The sequence below is a fragment of the Monodelphis domestica genome, chromosome X (assembly GCF_027887165.1).
Source record: "Monodelphis domestica isolate mMonDom1 chromosome X, mMonDom1.pri, whole genome shotgun sequence".
NCBI classification, from domain to species: Eukaryota; Metazoa; Chordata; class Mammalia; order Didelphimorphia; family Didelphidae; genus Monodelphis; species Monodelphis domestica.
The window spans coordinates 30,709,449-30,729,480 of NC_077235.1; the positions used below are offsets into that span (position 1 = coordinate 30,709,449).

At 45.0% G+C, this 20,032-nt stretch overlaps 1 long non-coding RNA gene across 6 annotated transcripts in view; it reads left to right on the forward strand.

Moving 5' to 3' along the window:
• The window catches only part of LOC103094104 (uncharacterized), a 73,069-nt gene that overhangs the window by 22,640 nt on the left and 30,397 nt on the right, over positions 1-20,032 (forward strand). For all 6 annotated transcript variants that reach the window (XR_008914420.1, XR_008914421.1, XR_008914419.1 and 3 more), the window contains exons 2-4: positions 5,740-5,830; positions 16,194-16,327; positions 17,061-19,208. This is a non-coding gene — a long non-coding RNA (uncharacterized LOC103094104). The remainder of the gene's footprint in view (positions 1-5,739; positions 5,831-16,193; positions 16,328-17,060; positions 19,209-20,032) is intronic.

The window sequence follows — 20,032 nt, forward strand, 5'->3', positions numbered from 1 at the left end:
CAGAATGACACAATGGTGTGACTGTAGGCAGAGGCCCAGACAGACAAGCAGCTGGCATGATGGCATCTGGTGACAGTAGCAAGAGGAGGAATTATATGTCATGACTCTATTCCCTAGGGATTCTAGTGAGGAGAGCAAGGCAGGGCCCCTAAACCCTGGGGTACTTACTAGCCAGGGGCTCAGGCACAGGGGTATAAGAACGAAACCCGGGTATGGGTACAGTGTAGAGTCAGGATCTGCCAGTTCTTTGGGCAACAACCTGCCTGGGCCTCCTTTTCCTCATCTGAAAGATGAAGGGGCTAAAGTAAATAGCTTCTCCACTCCCTTTCAGTGCTAAGAAGCCCCGACTTCCCTTTGAGCCTTGCTTCACTGGACCTTTTCTGCACATGCTCTGTGTTGTGGTCCCACTGGAGCACTGGCTCTTCCCCATCTTGCCCTATTCTCTTCTGTCTCTCAGCATCACACGTGCCACCTTCCTCAGGCCCAGATGGGGGCCACATTCTCATAATCCTCTCCTCCCCTCAGTGCTCAGCTCCTATTCCACCTCCTCTGGGAAGTTTTACAAGATTCCTTCTTACCTCAAAGTAATCCGGGCCTTCTTAGGGGCTCCTGGAGCTCTTGGTCAAGCTCTTTCCTTTGCCCTAATCCCACTTTACCTTGCATTATTCTTAGGAGTGTTTTTGTGCTGTGTCCCTCTAAGTAGACTGTGCTATCCTTGAAGGCAGGGACTCTGTCCTTCCTATCCCCAGCACTGGGCATGGGCTGCTGCCTGTATGAGAATCTGAATAAATGTCTGTTGACTTGAGGTGGCCAGAGGGGCATCATCATCACCCTGACAGTAATTGTAGCTCAAAATTATATAGTGCTTTAAGACTTTCAATATACTTTGTCTCAGCTGATCTTCCTAGTTACCCTGGGAGGTAGGTGCTATTATTATTCCCATTTTACAGATGAAGAAACTTGGGCAAAAAGAGGTTAAATGACTTGCCTAGAACCACACAGCTAGTGTCACTGCAGATGCCTGACCCAGCAAGTGTCACCAATGTGAGACTGGAACTCAAATCTTCCTGACTCCAAGGCCAACCCTCTAGCCAGTGTATCCCCTAGCTCTCTAGAATCTAGGCAAGAGCCTAATTACTGGAAGTGTGAGGGAAAAGGTTTGAGAGGGACCAACAGCAAAGTTGTCTTGCTTATGAGCTGTCCAGGATCCTTCAATCTCTTGTATAGTGACCAGCCTGGATCAGTAGTTAGCATCTCTCCATGTGACCCAGGACCCAGGTAGTTCATTGTGTGCCCTCTAAGCCAGGAGGAAGAATGACTAACTGTAGCTCTGCTCCCAAGGATGGATTTGTTACTTTTAGGTTTTGAAAGAGGATTGAAAACTCATGGAAAGCTCTCTCTGTGTTGGTTTAGTTCAGGAATTCTGGTGGATTAGGCCAGTTAAAAGAGCCGCCACCATATCCTCTCTATAGAACTGGGACAGGGACGGAACCTAGAGGGCAGGGCAGCTTTGTTGGCCATCTCATCCTATTCCAAACCCTGCTATCCACCAATGGTGGCTAGAATGATCTTTCTCAAGCACCAGGTTTATTTTACAACTACCAATTCAGTGTACTCTGTCAAAATCTCATATCAAGTCAGTGGCAAAGGCGAGACTAGGGCGCAGGGCTTCCTTCCCTCCACCAGCCCATCCAACAATGCACCAAACAGCATTGTCTTACAATAGAATGAAGAACAGCACGTTTCTTTTCAAGTTGAAAATAGAAGCATCATCTTTTCATTTATAGGTGTGGGGGGCACCTTGGCAGGCCCAGTGGGAGCAACCTTTGCCATTAGTTCCCTCACTCTTACAGGAATGACACCAGGCCATGTCTGTGGGTATATCCCTTATACAAAAGGAGCAAGAGTGGCAAGAGTGGCCTTATTTGGGTAAGTTCTACTTTTGAGCCCTTCCTAGTTGACTTTCTGTTGACAGAAACACCCAGACATCTTCCAGAGACCCTTCTGCCAGGACCTTGTCTACTGAGGGCTCCATAATGCCTCTCTTTTTTGAAATTCTGTTGGATTCAATAATAGACCCTGCAGAACTTATGAGAAAGAACACTGTCCACATCCAGAGAAAGAACTGTGGGAGCAGAAACACAGAAGAAAAACAACTGCTTGATCACATGAGACGATGGGGATAGGATTGGGGATGGAGACTCTAAATGATCAACCTAGTGCAAATATCAATATTATGGAAATAGGTCTGGATCAAGGACACATGTAAAACCCAGTGGAACTGCGTGTTGCTACAGGGGTGGGGGTGGGGAGGGGAGGGAAAGAACATGAATCTTGTAACCATGGAAAAATATACTAAATTAATTAATTAAATAAACGTTTTCAATTAAAAAAAGAAACCATAATAGACCCTGCAATGGGACTTCTCTTCATGGCCTTTAGGCAAATATTCTGATGGGATCTGCCCAAGTGTAAAGAAACATTCCATTAGACACCCCCCCCCCCCAAGATAAAAATCCCAGCCGTTGGCCAAGTTCAAAAACCTTTCTCCAAGTCTTGCTAGGTTGTGGATTGTTGTTAATTTAATAATCTTGAAATTTGTTGTTTTGTTATCCTCCATGGGCACACCCCTAGTCAGACTTGTCTTTGCATTTGAAAAGGTCCTATAGCCCTGCTTGCAAATTGTCTTTAGCCCAAGAGGCCTCCGTGAGATCTGCCCATTGGATTCCACTTCCTTTGGGATCAAAGCTGTTTGCATAATAAGTCATGTATCCCCTCTCCCCTGGCCAGGATGTTGACTTTGCATCCAAGGCTAAGATTCTTTATTTCCTCATCCTACCCACCCACATTTTGTGCACATTGTCATTTAAAGGCCTGAATCGAGCTATTTACATGCATAATCTTTTGACTAGTGTGCTAGGTCAGGTCCTGCGGGGTCTACCCAGGCCTTCATTCAAAGCCTGCCTCCCCCAGGGAGCGTTCATTCATTTCAATTGGCAGGCCTGCATGTCAGTATCTAGAATTTGGGGAGCCCTGGGCCAGATGCTGGGAAGAGATGACTGTTCTCTGACCTCCTGGAACTTAAGTGCACACAAATCACTCAATGGACTCACCATCTCATTGATATGGGCATATTCCCTTAATGAGTTGTCATGGCCAAGAAGTTCATCAACTGGTGGTGAGTCTCCTATGGAGGAGCCTCTCTGGTCCTTGGAAAGCTGAGTCTGCTGCCCTGGAGACAAGGTCATTGTTCTCTTCCTACTGGACCTGCATTCCTACCTTTATTATGTATATCTGGCAGCAGCCACCACCCCAGCACCCCTTCCTTCCATCCTGTGGTAGCCCCTGAAACTTCTCTTTGGGCAGGCTGGCTTGGTTTTTGTGCTTTGATGCCCAAAGGGCCCTGCTTCGGAGAGGTATTAAACTTTGGCCTACCTCTTCTCTGGGATTTGGACCTTCACACTGGGTTGTGAGGTAAGAAGAGGGGCCGGCTTAGTTTGTGCTTAACCTTGCAAGTTATTATAGACTTCACTTATGTGGGGGCCTTGGAGGGGGGCGGCAAGTTTACCCAGCCTTGCAGGCGTCCATGATCTTATGTACTATAGAATGGGGCAGTGGCTTTTCTTTTCTTCTTTTTAAAAAAATTTATTTAATTAATTAATTCATTTAGAATATTTTTCCATGGTTGCATGATTCATGTTTTTTCCCTCCCCTCCTCCCTCCCCCCAACACCGAGCTGATGAGCAATTTCACTGGGTTTTGCATGTACCATTGTTCAAAGCCCATTTCCATATTATTAATATTTACAATAGAGTGATTATTTAAAGTCAACATCCCCAATCACATCCCCTTGTGATCTAGTAAATGTTTTTCTTCTGTGTTTCTACTCCCACAGTTTTTTCTCTGGATGTGGATAGTGTTCTTTCTCATAAGTTCCTCTGGATTGTCCTGGATCATTGCATTGCTGCTGGTAGAGAAGTCCATTACATTCGATTGTGCCACAGTGTATCAGTCTCTGTGTACAATAGTCTCCTGGTTCTGCTCCTTTCACTCTGCATCCATTCCTGGAGGTCATTCCAGTCTCCATGGAATTCCTCCACTTTATTATTCCTTTGAGCACAATAGTATTCCATCACCAACAGATACCACAATTTGTTCAGCCACTCCCCAATTGAAGGGCATCCCCTCGTTTTCCAATTTCTGGCCACCACAAAGAGTGCAGCTATGAATATTCTTGTACAAGTCTTTTTCCTTATTATCTCTTTGGGGTACAAACACAGCAGTGCTATGACTGGATCAAGGGGCAGGCAGTCTTTTAGCACCCTTTGGGCAGAGTTCCAAATTGCCTTCCACAATGGTTGGATAGATTCACAATTCTACCAGCAAGGCATTAGTGTCCCAATTTCATCATATCCCCATCAACTTTATTATTTTCCTTTGTTGCCATATTGGCCAGTCTGTTAGGTCCCCCAGAGTTGTTTAATGTGCATTTCTCTAGTTATGAGAGATTTAGAGCACTTTTTCATGTGCTTATTGATAGTTTTGATTTTTTTATCTGAAAACTGCATATTTGTGTCCCTTGCCCATTTATCAATTGGGGAATGGATTGATTTTTTTTGTACAATTGATTTAGCTGAAATTAGACCTAGGCCAGAGGTTTTTGTTATAAAGATTTTTTCCCTCAATTTGTTGCTTCCCTTCTAGTTTTGGTTGCATTGGTTTTGTTTGTACAAAACCTTTTTAATTTAATGTAATCAAAATTATTCATTTTACATATTGTAATATTCTCTATCTCTTGCTTGGTCTTATAATCTTTCCTTTCCCATAGATCTGACAAGTATACTCTTCTATGTTCATCTAATTTAGTTATAGTTTCCTTCTTCATATTCAAGTCATTCACCGTGAATGGGTGTGAGATGTTGATCTAAACTTAATCTCTCCTACACTGTCTTCCAATTTTCCCAGCAGTTTTTGTAAAATAGTGGATTTTGGTCCCAAAAGCTGGGATCTTTGGGCTTGTCATAGACTGTGTTGCTGGGCTCACTTACCCCAAGTCTATTCCACTGATCCTCCTTTCTGTCTCTTAGCCAGTACCAAATTGTTTTGATGACCACTGCTTTATAGTATAGTTTGACATCTGGGACTGCTAGGAGGGTGGCTTTTCCACAGTGAGGGAGAGCTTTTACAGAATTGAGAAAACAAGCAAAAGGATTACTTGGTGTGTCCATGCGTGTTTACCTGTATAAGTGTACATACATGTGTGCAGAGAGGCACATACAGACACATCCACACACATATTTATATGGAGATAATTGTGCCTACCTCCCAGGGTTTTTGTGAAGAGCAAATGAGATCTCACCTGTAAAAACACTTAGCCCAGGGACTGGCACATATTAGGTGTTATATAAATGGCAGTGATGATGATGATGATGATGATGATGATGATGATATATAAAAACAAGCCAAAGTGTCTCTAGACTTTTGAGCTCTAGTCCTAGTTGAATTTCTGTAAAACCTAGTGGAGTTGTGTGTCAGCTATGGGGGGGGGGGGGGAGAGGAAGGAAAGAACATGAATCATATAACGGTGGGAAAAAAATTAAAAATTACATTGCATTACATTAAATATATATACATGCCATTTAATGCAGACCTTTCTGTCTTGGCTTGCTATCTTCTCCAAAATGGGTATGACAGGAATGATCAGAACTAACTCAGAATTTGCTTTGGCCCTTTCTGCAGATTCATCAGAAAGGAAGCAGCTGATGTTTTGAAGGCTTTACTTATGGATACGGGACTGAAAAAGAGGATGGGCTCATCGATCACATATGTGGTAAGAGCAGGGGATAACCAGTGGCCACCTATGTCACAGGAGAGAGTGAGGGAGGCTCCCAGCACACTGGGTGGACTCTCTGTGGTGACCTTGGAGGGCAGGGCAGGGATGACAGTGGTACAGGATGGTCCAGTGTGGATGGGCCACCACCATCTGGGTGTTTGGAGGAGAATCTACATGGGCAGTGAGATCAGAGAATCCATTTGAATAAGAGATCTTAACTAAGTCATGGGCCCCGGTCCAGATCTAGTATTCTTTGCTTTTGTTAGATTCCTCATCTACCTGTTCTTCCCAGTCAGACACGTCTCATGATATCTTTGATGATGTTTCTCGGAGATAATTTATCACTGGATGTAGCTCCTTCTCCCCACCATTCACCCTTCTGTTTCTGTAATTTGCAACCAGATAGCATTGCTGAGAGAATATTGGTTTATAAAGGGTAAACTGCATGGGAGTGAGCAGCCTGGGATCATTGAAAGCTTTGTATTTCCGCAAGATACTATCTAGCCTGCTCGCTTCCTTCTACATGAGTCTGGGCTCAGCTTATTGTCCTTCTGTAGATATATGCTATTGAATGACTGAATGGCTCAATGGGCTGTGAGTCACAATCCTATCTTATCTGCTTTACTTTTCTGATTTCTTTGACTAGGTCAATAGGTTTTGAATGAATTATAGAATCCATGGAGGAAACTTTTCAATTGCTCCCCTCCCGGGTTCAGGATCATGCTGTATGTGCAGTATCTATGCTGGATACCCCTTTAAGAAACTATTTTTTCAAAAGTTCTAGCTTTGTAATTTAAAAAGGCAGAATTGATCTGATTGTGCCCATGAGCTGTGCTCTTGGGTTCTCCTAGCCAGCTAGACTGGGGCAGCCCAAGTTGGGGCACCACTATCCACCTGAATGCAGCTATATGGATTGAGATCATGGTGGTGGGAGGCCATAGGCTTGGTGTGCCTCCAATCATGTTCAAGACTGGGTATTCAGCAGGAGCCTCCTTTCCAATGTCTCATTAAAAGGCATCATTGTCTAATGGAAAGATCGTAGAACTTGGAGTCAGGAAGAGCTGAATTCAAATTCTTATTCTGATGGTCGTTAGCAGTTTGATCCCAGACAAGCCCCTTAACTTCTCTGAGCCTTGGTTTCCTCATCTGTAAAACAGAGATAATCGCCTCTGTAGTGACTGCTTTGCAGACTTATTGTGAGGATTAGACTTGGAAAACCTTAAAGTACTGTAGAAATGTCAGTTATTAGCTATTGTGGACGATATACAAGGTTAACAAGGCCAGAGGTTAAAGAGGAGTTCCTTTTTCTGACATTGATGATGTGGGTAAATATTCCCACCAACTCCACGTGGACTACACCCTTGGACGAGGCCTTTAAAAGGGGCAGCTGCAGAAACAGAGGACCAAAGCTGAGATGGCCAGAAAGAAGCTAGTAAGATATACATAGATTACAATTTCTTGGAGGGAAAACAATATGGTCCTTCCAGAATACCATGCAGATCAGGGAACTACAGGGTCCTTACAGAGAGGAGGAACCATGTGGTTCCAGAGATAGCAGTGGCAGAGGTAGCATTTGGGTGGGAGAGAGTTCCTTGGCCCAGCTGGGCGCTACAGAAATGTGAGCTAGCATCAGTGGAGAGGCAATGGCCTAGAGATAAAGGAATTCCTGTACAAACAGAGGAATTCTGGGACCATACCTTTTGAATCAGAGGAGGAGTTCCTGGACCAAGTGGAGAATTTCCTGAAGAAAGGAGAAACTAGATCCAAGTAGCCTTGAGGAAATGAGACCTAGTATATATATAGCATATAAATATATAAGCAAACCTGGACCTTGCTTTTCTTTGGTAATGTGAGCTACTTGGACTGTGCACATCAGGGAGTGGAGTGGACTCTCGAACGGCTTTAAGTTCTTTCCACTTTGGGGGTGTCTCAGTTGGCCCACTGTTATAGGTCTTGAGGAAGCCATCTGTGTTCTTGGGAGACTGAAGCTCAACTGAAGAGAGGGTCAACGTTAGTGAATCCACAGACTTCTCCTTTCTGGGGTGAGGAGAGCAACCACAGCTGTGGGGCTTTTCATTTTTGACTGTTTAAGGGCTCCAAGTGGAGTGTCCTTTCTATTTTCTGTTAGGCTCGATAAATCTTGGTCTGTATTTTAGGTATTGTTACCCTGAGTGCTTGCATGCAAACTTTTTTAAAAATACCTTTTCTATAGAGACCTAGACATGAGCCAAATTTTGAAGTTCCCAAGGGAAACTCTGGGTGGGGGCTTGAGTCAGAGAGTGATTTGTGAGAAGCCCCCAAGACTAAACCTTGTCTGTGTAAATCTAGAGCTTTGGTTCTGTGCCATGAGTTACACTATGAAGTGTTGGAAAACATTACACCAATGTAGGCCAAAAGAGGGCTAAAATTGGAGCCAAGAGGCTTAGCATTGTTTTGAACCGGGTTGAAGTATCCCTTCTCCTTATTCTCTTCTCTGTCCCCTGACCTTACTCAAGGAGACTCTCCACAACTAACTCAATGGGTAGTAAACTTAGACCTCAGGTCTCCTTTGCCTGAGCCCAAAGGGTTGTCCCGTCTTCCTCTCTTGGGATCTATTCCATGTTCCTTTCTACAAAGCCTTACTCCTGATGGCATGCTGCTAACCCCTGCCCAAGTTTTAATGAATAAAGGTTTCAGGTGCTTCCCCTTTGAGGAATATCAACATTTTCCCAGTGGATTCTGGGAGACCCAAAATGCCTCCAGAAATGAAGAGATTTTTAAATAGGGGAACTTCAGGTACTCTTGGTGGCCAGTGGCTGAGATTCCTGGGGTCAGGAGAACCTTCTCAAGGTCCTCCCAAGCTTGTCATGTAGGTGGTGGCCACTCTTCTGTTGGGGAGGCTGACAGCTCTTGGGCTCCTAAGGGGCCTTCCCTTGAGGACACCCGCCTCCCTCAATGAGTCATCTGAAGGGTCTGGGACCAAAGCCAGGCAATTAACCTTTACTAATTGGAGTCAGAAGACGCCCAGCGTGTGAGCGAGATAAGTAGCTGGTGTTCGGTTTCCGGAGCTAATTTTAACACCAGCAGATGGTGCTAAAATGTCCAGTTTCTCCTTCTTAAAACAAACATCTCAAATTGCCTTAAAATCATATACTGTCAGAGAAAGATAAATGGAGACACATTCACTAATTGCCCCAGAGGGTTCAGAGCAGGGTGATTGTCGTCAGTGTTTAATTCTGCAGAGTAGACTGTGGCCTGGGACATGGGGAGCCCTTCCTCCTCCTCCTCCTCCTCCTCCTCCTGCCTTCTCCCTCCTCCCCCCAGCTGCTTTGGAGCAGATCAGCTTTCCTGTAGCCAGCTCCTCACTTTGAGGAAGGTAATTAACGCTCCATCCAAACGTATTTTCACCTCCTGCTTCATGGGGGAGATGAAACCCAGGAGTCCCAGCACCCCCACAGAGCTCAGCGAAAGATGAATGCTTTCTGCTCTTAGCCTTTTGTCCTTCACTCTCTAGCAGCGGGTGTGACTCAAGGACGCCCAAGGGGGGGCCCTTCTCCATCCCCTGATTGGTGGCGCTGGCTTCGTGAGGGAACTGGGAAAGAGAGGCAGTTGAGCTCTGTCCTTTGGGAAGAAGGTCTGGGCGATTTCCAGATTGCCTTACCAGTGGTTATGTGGGGATTCCCTATAAAACAAGACTCGATACCAGGCATGGGAATCCCTGGAGCTTTGGTTCTGGGCCATGGGCTCTATGGGCCAATTCAGCGAATCAGGGTTTACTCAAGCATGCGCAAGGTCCTGGCAGGTCAAGTTAGAGCTTAGCCAAGTTGAGGATCCAGTCAAGGAGGTCTTTTAGAGCAGTGCCCGAAAAGGAGCCTTGGTCATCAAGATCAAGGGCCTCAGCTGGATCATCTCCAGGGGCCTTGGAGTTGGGTCCTCTGATACTAGCTGTAGATCCACCAAGTGTTTTCCCCTTCATAAGAAGTGGGGGCCCCTAAAAGATGAGAAAGCAACTCTGAAAGGGATTCAGGAATAGAGCAGGCCCCTAAGACACATTTGACCAACCTCACGGAGGAGAGGTATTAGTCTAATTTGTACCTGGATAAGAACTTCCTTTACGACCAACATCCCAGACAAATGGGCGCCCAGACCTCCAGGTAAGTAACCCGCCACTTCTGGAGATGGCCCATTCAATTTGCAGAGAGCTCTAACCCTTAGCTAATCTTTCCTAACTCTCCACTGAAATTTGCTGAGTTTTGTCCTCTGGAGCAAAGCCCCATTGGTAGGCAAGGAGGGGAATGGGGGCATCTCATGGGATAACAGGTGGTAGCTGCATGTTATGCTTTTCTAAGAGAAATAGTACTTTTTCTGGGCTTTATCGCCTTAAGGTTAATTCCTTGACAGTACTAACTAGGCTTGTGCCCCAGACGGTGGGCATGGACCTTATCCTTACTGATAGAATATAAGCTCCTTGAGGACAACGACTATTTTATTTGTTTTTGCATCCTTGGTGCCTAGCTCAGTACCTGGCACTTTGTGGGTGCTTAAGAAATGCTTGCAAATTATTCCCAAATGCATGTGTTCTGAATGGTGGAGTTTGGGCCCACTATGGCGGAAAGGGAGGAGTCTTCTTCCTATTTCTTACAGCCTATCAGTTTGTGACCATCTACCTCAACATAGCATAAGGCCAACTGGAGTCTGATTCGGTCTGACTCGACTAACTGGGGATCCTCAACAGCAAATGCTTGTGGCGGGAAGGAACCACTTGGTGTGGAAATGTGACTCTGCTGTTGAGTGTGGCTTCTTTTCAGAGCCCTTCTGACCATATCCTTATAGGACGTTGGTCACTGCATTAGCAAGAACATCACTGAAAACTTCTCATGCCAGGCCACCAATAAATATTTCTTTCTTTTTTCTTTTTTTAAAATTTCATTTTGAATTGAAAATTTTTATTTAATTAATTTAGAATATTTTCCCATGTTAATGTTCTCCTCACCACCATCACTGTAGCCGATACACAATTCCACTGGGTTTTACTTGTGTCATTGATCAAGACCTATTTCCATATTCATCAATAAATATTTCTGATGTGCCAGGCATTGTGTGGTGGTAAGAGCAATGGATTTAGAATCAGAAGACCTGAGATCTAGTACTGGATCTGCTTCAGGACCCGGGGTAACCCCCTTAATGGGTCTCCATTTTCTTTTTTTAAACCCTGACCATCTGTCTTAGAATCTATATTATGCATTGGTTCCAAGGCAGAAGAGTGGTAAGGGCTAGTCAATGGGAGTCAAGTGACTTGTCCAGGGTCACTCACCTGGGATGTGTCTGAGGCCAGATTTGAATCTAGGACCTTCCATCTCTAGGCCTGGCTCTCGATCCACTGAGCCACCCAGCTGCCCCCTCTCCATTTTCTTATCTATAAAGTTGAGATAAAAATACTTTTACTACCTTATATCACAGGGTCATAGGCCCAAATAAGATAGGGTGTATACAAAATCTCATAGCTATGAGGTGTTATTATTATCATAAATCTGGACACGGAACATCAAGAGCCCAGAGGTTCCCTAGAACAAGAAATATTAGAGCTGCTAAGAGACCTTAAGAACAAGAAATGCCAGAGTTGGGAAGGGACCTTAGAACTGAGAATATCAGAACTGGGAGGAACCTTAGAACATGGAATATTCGAGCTGGAAGGGAACCCAGTTTATCTGGCCCAGCCCTCTCATTGTACAAGTTAATAAATCAGAGACGGCTTTAAAGTGACTGGCCCCAAATCACACAGGGACACATTGAGTCTTGAACCCAAACTTCTTGATTTCCCATCCAGTGTCCTCACAAACATGTAAGACCTACACACCAAACCTGCAGTATGTGACTGAATATGTGCATTCAAACTGAAGAAGGAGAAGTTGGAGGGCATGGCATAATGGGGTTGGAAGGAATCGTAGAGAGGCTGGAAAACCATCGGGGTCTTCGGATTGATTTAGGAAGGCTTCATGGAAGAAGTGGGTTTTTCAGGGCTAAGTTGGAGTGATGTAGCATTTAAAATACATTGAATGGATCAGTATCAGAATAGCGAATGGTCTTTTTGGGTGTATCTTCCATTCCTCAGCAACACCTGGGAGCACCGTTAGGTCTAGAGGAGAAAACCTGGATCCTTGGGGATTTTTTTTCAAAATCAACTCTGAGTACCCATGATAACTTAAAATAGTGAAATGACGCACTGAGGCTGGCTTCTGAGCCCAGCTTCCAGCCTCACTCACTCGAAGGAATATCATTTAGGTGACATCATTAAAAACAACATTCTTCTTATGAGTGGATGTCGATTTCAAGGAAAATGGTCACGTGCCTAAGCCTTAGAGCATGGAAGGAATGGTACTAAATTTGGCACTTCTCAAAAAATGGTTCTGTAAATGTTTGGTGCTTACCCAAATGACTGGGTAAGGTCAACAACAGTACATCGCAAGCACTCACAGCTCCCACCACCAATCTCTCTCCAATATCTAAAAATTGCTCTGTACCAAGAGTGTGGGACTTCGAGTCAGGGAGAACTAGGTTTCACTCCCAGCTCAGACACTTTCTGGCTGTATCACCCTGGGCAAGTCACCTTGTAACCTCTCTGTGCCTATTTCCCTATCTGTAAAATGGGGTAACATTATGCATGGCATTTATCTCACAGGGTTGTTATGGGGATCTACTGAGATAAAGTATGTCAGGTACTTTGTATTCTTTAGGGCTTTGGTCTAGGCCTGGGATTTCATTGGAGGACAGGCCCTGTGTATATCAGTTTAGAAAATTTCAGGGAAGGGGGAAGGGTAGCTCAGTGGATTGAGAGCCAGGCCCAGAAATGGTCTTGGGTGCAAATGTGGCCTCAGACAGTTCCTAGCTGTGTGACCCTGGGCAAGTCACTTCACCCCCATTGCCTCACTCTTACAGCTCTTCTGCCTTAGAACCAATACACAATATTGATTCTGTCTTAGGACAGAAGGTAAAAGGTTTAAAAAAAGAAAGAAAATTCCAGGGAAAGGAGGAACACTGAGATGGTTGGATAGCTTAGAATCTGAGTCATTATGGTGGAGGGGGAATTTGGAGCTTTCCTGACTTTCTGAATGGAAATCTAGCATTCTATCCATTCTGCTATATTGCTCCTCAAGACTCTGCACAAGCATCATCATCCCTTGAGTGTGGAGCATGCACTTTACAAAGTGCTTTTACATTCAGGATTTTGTTGGATTCCCCCCAGTCGCCCTGTGGAGTAGGCAGTTGAGGAAGCAGTCACTCAGGAAGATGAAGGGACTTGTAGATAAGGGAGAAGGAAAGAGCAGAGGCGGGGCCAGAGTTCCCAGTCTCCAGTCTCTGAATCCTGGCTCTTTGCTACTGTGCTCCCAATCCCAAGCTAGGACAGAGAAGTCTTGGGAAGATTTCACTGTTTCTATTTTACTTTAAAGATAGAATAAGGGACTTCAGGAAATCATATACAGACTATTGAAGTTGGAAGGAACTTTGGAACCTCAAATATATGTCAGGTCCAAGAAGGACCCTAGAACATGAAACTGATTGTTAGAATTGGAAAGAATCTTAAAAATCATGTCAGAGTTAGAAAGAACTCTTGATTATAGAACATAGAATGTTAGAATCAGTAAGAATTTTAGAAATGGAATGTATGAGCTGGAAAGGACATTAGAAATTAGGACATTGGGGGCAGCCAGATGGTACTGTGGATAGAGAGCCAGGCCTGGAGTTGGGAATAGCTGGGTTCAAATCTGGGATCAGACATTTTCTAGCTGTGTGAACTTGGGTTAGTCACTTAACCCTGTTTACCTTTAAAAAAAGGAAAGGAGAGAAATTAGAACATTTTTATGTTTGAGTTGCTCAGGACATTGAGATATAGACTATTAGAATTCACCTAATTCATCTCCCCACTCTGCAATTTTCCAATTGAAAAAAACAATTCCAAAGTACGCTTGTGGGAGTCACATAACAAATGAGTGGCAGAGCCAAGACTAGAACCCAGATCTCCTAATATTCAGTCCAGTGTTCTTCCACCCTATCACAATGTGCTTTTGGAGTTTCAGGGAAAATATTTAGGATTAGAAGATTGTGTGTGTGTGTGTGGTGATGGGAGGGGGGTAGGAGTGTTAAGTGGTAGTGACATGAGCAAAGGCTTAGAGGTGCAAATGTGCATGATGGGGACATGGGGGGCAACGGGTCGAGGGAGTAGCATTGCTGGAGAAAAAATTCAGATCAGTATCCTTCCATGCCTAGGGCTTACAGAATCCCTCGAAAAAGTCAGTGTGGAGCTGGTAACTGGAATCACATTCCTGGATCCCCAAGTTCTTGCTTTTTATTCTTGATTCCTTATTCTGACAGGTAGAAGAGGCTTCTGCTAACTATTCTCTCTCTCTCTGTCTGTCTCTCTGTCTCTCTGTCTGTCTGTCTGTCTCTCTCTTCTCTCTCTGTCTCTCTCCCTCTCTCTCCCTCCATCTCTCTCTTCTCTCTGTCTCTCCCTCTCTCTCCCTCCCTCTCTCTCTGTCTCTCTGTCTCTGTCTCTCCCTCCTTCCCACTCTCTCTCTTCCCCCCTCTCCCTCCCTCCCCCCCCCTCTCTGTCTATCTCTCTGTCTCTCCCTCCTTCTCTCTCTTCTCTCTGTCTCTCCCTCTCTCTCCCTCCCACTCTTTCTCTCCCTCCCTTTCTCTCTGTCTCTCTATCTCTGTCTCCATCTTTCCCTCCTTCCCTCTCTCTTTCTCTCCCTCCCTCTCTCTCCCTCCCTCCCTCCCTCTCTCCCTCCTTCCCTCTCTCTCTCTCTCTCTCTCTCTCTCTCTCTCTCTCTCTCTCTCTCTCTCTCTCTCTCTCTCTCTCTTCCCCTCTTCCTCTCTCTCTCTCCCCTTCCCCTTTTCTCTTCTTTGGAGCTTCCAAGATGCCTTGCTCCAGCCCGGCCCCATTTTTCTAGGGGATGTCTCTAGAGATGAGAAATGAGCACTTTGGGCACGACATGAAAAGGATTTTGCAAATTGCAGGGTGTTTGCCAGGGTGAGAGATGACCTGTCAGATGGGCTGGCGGCAGGGACCTGCTGTGCCTCTCCAGGGTCAGAAGGGTTTCTGGGGGCACTGGGGAAACGGGCCCCACCCCCTTCAAAGGGTGTTCTCAGCATCCTAATGGGCTATCTCTGCTTTCTGGGGAGACTCTATCACATTGTTTGGGATCAGAGGGCTTTTTTTCCCCCCTTTGAATCTGAAGATTTGCATGATAATTTGCATGACAGAGTAGAGGCAGCTTGGTGGAATGGACTGAAAAGAGGCCTGGATTTGGAGTCACCAAACCTGGGTTCGAATCTCAGCTCTGCTACTTACCAACTGGGTGACCTTGGGTAAATTATTTTATCTCTTCTGGGCTTTGTTGTTGTTCAGTTGTTTTTCTGTCATGTCTGAGTCTTCATGACCCATATGAGGTTTTCTTGGCAAAGATCTGGGAGTAGTTTATTATTTCCTTCTCCAGTTCCGTTTATAGATAAGGCAACTGAGGTAAACAGGGTTAAGTGACTTGCCCAGGGTCACACTGCTAGTAAATATCTGAGGCGAGATTTGAACTGGAGATGAATCTTCCTATCTCCAGGCCCGTAACTCTGTCTCCTGGGCTACCAAGCTGCTCTGGGCTTTAGCTTCCCCATAAGTAAAATGAAGAATCTAGATTAGATGAATTCTAAGGCTCTAACTTATGATCCTACATAAAAACAGAGATTAAGCTAAAGGGGGGGAGTCTGGTTCCATTTTGAATCATTCATCAATACTAATGATAGATCTGTACCAATAATGGATCTATGATCTCATCAATGTATATGTTCCATCCAGTGAGGCAAGTGGACCCTCTATGCCTGCCTATCCTGTGACACTCTCATCCATGTCTACTGGTCCACCCCATGCTCTGGGGACCTTCCATGTTCTCTCTCTCTCTTTTTTAACCCTCACCTTCCATCTTGGAGTCAATACTGTGTATTGGTTCCAAGGCAGAAGAGTGGTAAGGGCTAGGCAATGGGGGTCAAGTGACTTGCCCAGGGTCACACAGCTGGGAAGTGTCTGAGGCCAGATTTGAACCTAGGACCTCCCGTCTCTAGGCCTGGCTCTCAATCCACTGAGCTACTTAGCTGCCTCCCCATGCTTTCTCTTGACATTGGAAGGATACCATTAGAGCACATGGATTGTCCATTAGTTACCTCTTGCTCTCACCCTGTCGCTTGCTCATTTTCTTTTCCCAGCACACATTTCCTCAATAACATCCTTTGCTCAAAATTCTTCTGCAGAATTCCTCATTAGTTTAATGTTATAGCCCACTCACACCCCTCATTCCCTTCTCCATTGACCTCTTCCGTTTGCTTTTTTTTTCAGTGTTTTGAATAGTGTTTGTATCACTGTGTGACTCATGGCCAAGCAACACCAAGAGGAAACTGAGATGACAAAGATGGACCTTCCTTTCTGGAGGAAGCTTGAAGTCATTAAAGGATGTTGGTAATTTCCCAAAGGTGAGCCAGTCTCTGATCCTCTTCGTGTTTAATTCTGGAGCCAAGTCATCATTCCCTTGTGTTGATATACATATACTTATTCATACTGATGGACAAGCTCTAGAAATTATCCATCTAACTTAGGGCTTCTTAGCCTTTTCCATGTCCTATATACTGTTAGCAGTCTGGAGAATCCTATGGCTCTCTTCTCAGAATCATGTTTTTAAGTGCCTGAAATAAAATGCTTTGGGTGGCCAGCTGGGTGGCTCAGTGGATTGAGAGCCAGGCCCAGAGATGGGAGGTTCTGGGTTCAAATCTGGCCTCAGATACTTCCTAGCTCCTATATAAGTGGAAATTTTGTACCTTTGAACTATGTTCTGCAGAATGCCTTTTGCATTTCCCAGAATTCCTCTCCTCTCTCCACCACGTTGCCTGGTCAAGTTTTGTAACTCCTCCCTCTCACTCTCTTCTCTTAGGACCACGGCTTAGTTAGTGCCCTTTTTACTTTAACTTTTATTTTAGTTATTTTAATAAATCTTATTAAGTATAGTATTTGGAGTTATTGTATATTAATTTTAATTCTCACCCTGTGTGACCCTGGGCAAGTCACTTGACCCCCATTCCCTAGCCCTTACCACTCTTCTCCCTTAGAACCAATACACAGTATTAATTCTAAGACAGAATGTGAGGGTTATTTAAAAAAATAAAAAAGTGCTTCAGGATTAAAAAAGAAAACTGATTTATATTGAAATAGTTTGCAGAAAATTTGAAGAACACATTTGGAGAGCAGAATTGAAGAAGCCCAGATCTAACGCCATATTTAAGTGCGGACAGCAGCCGTCCACAACTACTACTCACGTCTGGTGAGTTATGGGGGCACAGAGGATACTTCCACAAGGAGTCTTCTAGGGACTCTGAAGTCCAGGCAAGAGCCTGAAGACATCAGGGCGCAGGTGGTGTTATCATCAAAGCTGCTGATTGAAAGCAAAGGCTCCAGAAAAGAAAAGCAGATTTGGGACATGAATAGCTGGTTAAGAAAATGGTGTCTGAGAATGTGATTTAGATTTCGGCACTGGCTCCCGGCCAGAGATGGTGTGCACCTCAAATGGCTGATAAAAGCGGCTTTACCTGGATCCTTACCCATGAGCCTCAGTGAGGCATGTATGACGAGTGCAGAGGTGGGAAAACCAGAATTCCAATCCCATCTCAAGACATTTCTAACTGTGTGTGACTGCACAGGCAACCTCACGAAACTGTTTTCTCCTCTGCGTAATGAGGCCTATAACACCTAGAGCAACTTCCTTCCCTACAGAGTTGTTGTGAGGATCAACTAGGAAGATTCAGAAGAATAACAGTGGTGATTGCCCACAATTCATCGGAGCCAAAATCCAAGAAAGGAGCCAGGAAAAAGAAGAGTAACGGACATTCATGGAGTGCTGTTACTGCCCTGCCTTTGAGAGTCATCGTTTTTTTTTTTAGTGTTCAAAACCCATTTCCATATTATTCATATTTGCAGTAGAGTGATCCTTTAACATCAAAACCCCAATCCTGTCCCCATCGAGCCCTGTCTGATTTGAGGGTGAGGACATAATCATATTTGCAAGCTACATACTAGTAATAGCCTTAGAGTGTTGCCTGGGACACTGAAAATTTTCATGACTGTCCTACAGTTACAGAGCTAGACTTAGGACACAAGGGGATTTGAACCCTTCAAGCCACTGACTCCCAAGTCTGCTCTCTACTCCTGGCTGCCTCTTCCATGCAAAGGAATACAAAGTCATTTCAAACGAGAAAACCCTACGTAATGGATCATAAAAAAATAACATGAGGAGCATTTACATTCCAGGAGAGTGGAGACTGCTGAGGAAAACTCAGGACAGAAAAAAGAAAAGGCTTTAAAAAAGCTTTATTGTGGAAAATTAGATGATGTGGGGCACCCGCCACCCCCTCCACCCCCCACCCCCATCCCCGGATTCTGGGAATGGAAGGTAACAACATGGTGCTCAGTAGCCACCATCTAGAACTGGAAGCGTAAAGCTGAAAGAATACTGCTTGGGAGTAGGTGGGATGATGGTCATGACCAACACAGAGAAGGCCTGCACCTCTTTGGCTTTTTTTTTCTCTTCTAAGGAGAATGATCTCTGCATTGGAAATATTGCTGAGCCTGGGCTGTGTCTGATGAGTTCAAATCAGGAGACACATTAGATGCCCATAGCCGCAGCGGAGGAGCTGAAGAAGGCTTTGCCGAGGCCTGGCAGGGATTCCCGAAAGCTCGTGGAGTGACTTATGGCCTGGCCAAGCAGTCAGTTAGGTCTCTCCTCGGATCTCCTCCATTGGACCCCAGAGAGCACAAAGGAACTCTGCCCCGGAAGTAGAATTCGTTAACCTGAAACTCGAACACACGGGATTTTAATATTTCGAGAGCTCACTAGGCAAGCACGGGCGAAGGCAAAAGCCTGAGGGGCATCTTGGGTGAGGGAGCCTTTGATCCCCAATATTGGCTCGGCTCTGTCAGCCTGCAATTGGCCCCGCCACGTGAAAGAAAGGAGGCGAGCATGACCGGAATTTGGTGTGCTGACAGTGCGCTTGTGCGGGACCTTCCTCAGGATTATGGGAAATGAACTGGAAGTGAGCTGGCCCAAACCTGTTCCGGAAGTTCTTCTCTCAGGGAAACCATACCCAGTGCTCTCGTGACTGGGCTCAAACCACCTCCCCCAACAGGAAGTGACGTTCTTCCAGCTCTGTTACGTAGAGGCCGGAAGTGAGCAATGCGGAATCGGAATCGGAATCGGGATCGGGCAAACAGATCGCGGACCTGTGGAAGTTGGCGGTTCCTTTCCTGAGGAAAAGTGGACCTGATTGGAAGCAGAAGTAATAGTTCTCCTTCTCAGATATCCTTACGGTAAGAGACTGAAGTAGCTCCGAAGCCGAGGGGGTCTGTACCTGGGAGGTTGTTGGGAGAGGCCCGAAAACGAGCAGAGAGATGGGAAATGCCACGAAAGAGCTGAGATGCCTGAAGTTTCTAGAAGAAAAGCCTAGGCCTAAACAGGTAAACCCCCAGAGGAGAGCCAGAATGCCTAGAGAAACCCATGTGAGCGATTATAATACAAAGGAAGGGGAACCGGAAGTGCCTGATGAAAGGCTCCTTTGGCCCGGGTTCTTAACCTTTTTGTGTGGCCTAGGCCTCTTTGGTGACCTGGTGAAGCCCATAGAAAAACCCTAAGGTTTTTTTTTTTTTTTAAACCCTAATGGTCTGGCTTAGAAATTGGTTTCAAGGCAGAGGAGCGGTAAGGATTAGGCAATAGGGGTTGAGTAACTTGCCCAGAGTCCCTCAGCTAGGAAGTGTCCGAGGTCACATTTGAACCCAGGACCTCTGGTCTCTAGGCCTGGCTTTCAATCCCCTGAGCCACCTAGCTGCACTCCTACCATCGTGTTTCCAAATGCATGAAGTAAAACACATAGGATTGTAATAGAAATGAATTCTATTGAACTATATTTATTAAAATAGAGAAAAATCCAGTTTCTGAGCCCAGGTTAAGGCATTCTGCTTTTGACGGACGCCAGACATTATGGGACAATAAGAAGAAATCTCAGAAAGTCCTAGAGAAATAACATTTATAAAAGAAGGCATTTAGGTCAAATTAAAGCTCACAAAACAGTATTATTCATCACAGATTTTTTAAAACAATTTTCAGGCGAGGAAAAATAGAATCCATTATAGAGAAT